The sequence below is a fragment of the Fukomys damarensis genome, unplaced genomic scaffold (assembly GCF_012274545.1).
Source record: "Fukomys damarensis isolate Sample0158 unplaced genomic scaffold, DMR_v1.0_HiC HiC_scaffold_7, whole genome shotgun sequence".
Lineage (NCBI taxonomy): Eukaryota > Metazoa > Chordata > Mammalia > Rodentia > Bathyergidae > Fukomys > Fukomys damarensis.
The window spans coordinates 19,564,407-19,567,636 of record NW_022900919.1 but is presented as its reverse complement, the minus strand read 5'-3'; positions in this window follow the sequence as shown (position 1 = coordinate 19,567,636).

Sequence of the window (3,230 nt, the reverse complement as noted above, 5' to 3'; positions counted from 1 at the left end):
CTCTCTCTCTCTCTCTCTCTCTCCCTCCCTCCTTCCTAGGACCTCTCCACTGAGCTACATTCCCAGCCCTTTTTGTCAAATTTTTGGGGGCAGTTCTCCTGCCCTCAACATCCCGGGGTGCTGGGACCGCAATTGTGCCTTAGAAACTGTCCTCCATATTCTCTCTCTCCCTCCCTTCCCTCCTTTCTTTCCTCCATCTCTCCCTTTCCCTCTCTCTCCTCAATCTCGCTCTCATTCTTGTAAGGGTTTTATCTGTGGGAAGGGTTAAATCGTTTACAGAAAGCAGCTCTAGGGATGCCCTGCATAAGGTCAGCTGTTCCCAGAACCCCAACAGACAGCCAGTGTCTGTCCAATGGAAAGGAACAAGTTCCCGGCACCCAGCCAGCCCTCGTGGGCAGCTCTCGCCTGGTTCCCGCAGGCACCAGGCCAAATGCCGGCCAAGGAGCTCCCCCCTCAGCCTCATGAGGACCAGGGGCTGTGGCTCCCCAGTCTCTAGCCACAGTCCCCGAGGCACACACCTGTAGTCCCAGAGGCTGAAGCAGGAGGGTCACTTGAGTTTGAGGACAGCCTGGGCTACATAGTGAGTTTAAGGCCATTCTGAACTATGTAGTAAGATCCTGTCCTCCAAAAACAAACAAACAAAAGCATAAAACTCTAAGAAACTGCAATATGGCCTGTCTAGGCTGTCCTGCTTGAGTTTTCCAGAGGAGAGACCGTGTGCAGGGCTTTGGGAACCATTCCACACATGCATCCTGGGGTTTTGTACAGTAAGTCCCCACTTACAAACATTTGAGTTGGGAACTTTCATAGGTGTACTGTATAAGACTCGCTTTGTCAGATTATGGATGAATACGCCTTACAAACTGTTGTCCCAGAGTGGACCTTGTTCTTACCTCAGGGACTTACTGAGATCACACCTACTCCCCAGCCAGCTTTGCACACTCTAATTTCCTGTCCCAGTACCACCCAATGGGACTGTCCCTTGCCATCTGATGGGATTGTCATGCATGTAGCCCCCATGGTTCAGACCAGTGGAAATGAGTGGATCCCAGCTCTCACAGTTTAAAAAGACAGACAATTCAAGAGTCATGAAGGATAAAGAGGAAGAGATGCATGAGGGTGCTTGAAAGGTGAGGCTGTGATGGTCCTCTGGGACCGCTGCCTTCCAGAAGCCTCCATGTGGCTCTGAATGTGTGTGTGTGTGTGTGTGTGTGTGTGTGTGTTTTAAGGCAGGGTCTTGCAATGTTGTCCAGCTTGGCCTTGAACTCATTATGTAGCCCAGGCTGGCCTCAAACTCGCAGTGATCCTCCTGCCTCAGCCTCCAAGGTGCTGGGATTACAGGTGAGTGCCACCACGCCCAACAGAGGGACCTTGGTTCTGAGGTTTCTTTTTTAGTTCAAAGTATTCAGCAGGTCAAAGCACCAAACTTTGGGTACTATCTTCTGGGCCCCAACACTCCTGACATCTTTTTTTTTTTTTAGTATTGGGGATCAAACTCAGAACCTTTCGCTTGCCAGGCAGGCGTGGTGCCACTGAGCTACATCCCTGGCCCCACTCGACATCTTATGACTTGCCTTGGCCAAAGAAATGTGAAGCAAAATTGGAGTGTTTTCTAGGGAAGCCTTTGGGAGCCAGCAGGTTCTCAGGCTTTCTGCCTCTGCAGTGGTGACCTAGACCTTGTATTGGGATGATGGCAGCTATGACACAGCAATGAGGACAGTGCTGACTACGGTGAGCTGAATCCCAGTGAGCCTGGCTGGGAGTGAAGCAGAACCCAGCCTGACGTGGTGGCGCACACTGGTAATCCCAGCACTCTGGGAGGCTGAGGCAGGACGATTGTGAGCTCTAGCCCACTTTGGGCAATTTAGCAACTTAGAGCCTAAGGAGTAGCTAGGATTACAGGCATGCACCACTAACCCTGGCTCTCTTCATTAGAGTTATCATTATTGTTATTTTTGCTGTACTGGGGATTAAACCCAGGGCCTTCTAGCTGAGCTACACCCCTAGTCCCTTTTAAATTTTGGACAGGGTCTTGCTAAATTGTCCAGATAGGACTCAAACTTGCCAACTTCCTGCCTCAGCCTCCCAAGTGGCTGCACCGCTGCTCCTGATCCTTTTTTTTTTTTTTTCTGGTACCATGATACCAATACCTTGTGCTGGTCAGGCAGGCACAGTGCCGCTGAGCTACATCCCTGGCCCTCACATTCAACTTTTTTTTTTTTTTTTTTGGTGCTGGGAATTGAACTCAGGTCCTTGCAATTGTGAGGAAGGTGGCGGAACTGCTGAGCTAAATCCCCGGTCCCACTCTTCTTTTTAATGGCTGAGTAATAGTTTATTCTCTGGATGAACTACAGTGTACCCTAGTAGACCACCATCAAGAGGCGTGTAGGTGGTTTCCGGTTATTCATGAAACAGAAACACCTGCTCTAAGGTCAATCAGGACTGTTGCAACATTACGGGAAAGGAAGTAATGGTATTCCCCCCCTTTTTTTGCTCCTGCCTGGCAGTTTACAGCCCACGTAACACTCAGGAGGGCTGGGCCTTCTCCCATGGCCAGATGAACAAGCCCAGTGTGCCTGCAGCCTTTGAGGTGAGCGGTACAAGTGCATGTGCCCGCGGGGCTGCACGTCCGCACAGCCTGGCTGCCGCCCCTGACTCACGCTTGGGCAGGCAGAAGCTAACGGCCTGGAAACTCCAGGCTGAGCGAGCAGTGACTCAGGACCACTGCCACGGACGTCACCCGCTCCTCGGGCTGCTTACGGAGGGCCACACCGGCTCTGGGAAGGGCTGGGACTTAACCGTATGGAGCCTAAGGGAGGGAGAGCTGCTCAGAGAGACCCCGGGGAGGAGTTGGTTTTGGGCCCCATTCACTGGAAGACATCTACTTAGTGCTTAGAGACCCCCATATTCTGACCCTCTTCACCCCGAGTGGCCTCTACTGCACAGGTCCCAGAAAGATTCAGTGACAGAAAAGCGTCACTGCTGTATAAGGACTTCTTCCCACTCCTTTTCTTCTATTAAGTGGCTTTTTTCAATTCCTTTCCTTTTGTTTCTTTGCGTTTTGTTTTTTGAGAAAGGGTGCCACCATATCCAGCTTCAGTTCCTTTTCAAGATGAAAATGCTTTGTCGTTGTTAAAAAAAATGTCAGACAATACCAAAAAGCATAAAGAAGAGAATTTGGGCTGGGGACGCGGCCCGCAGAGCTACAGCCCTTTCTTTTCTTAGCTTGT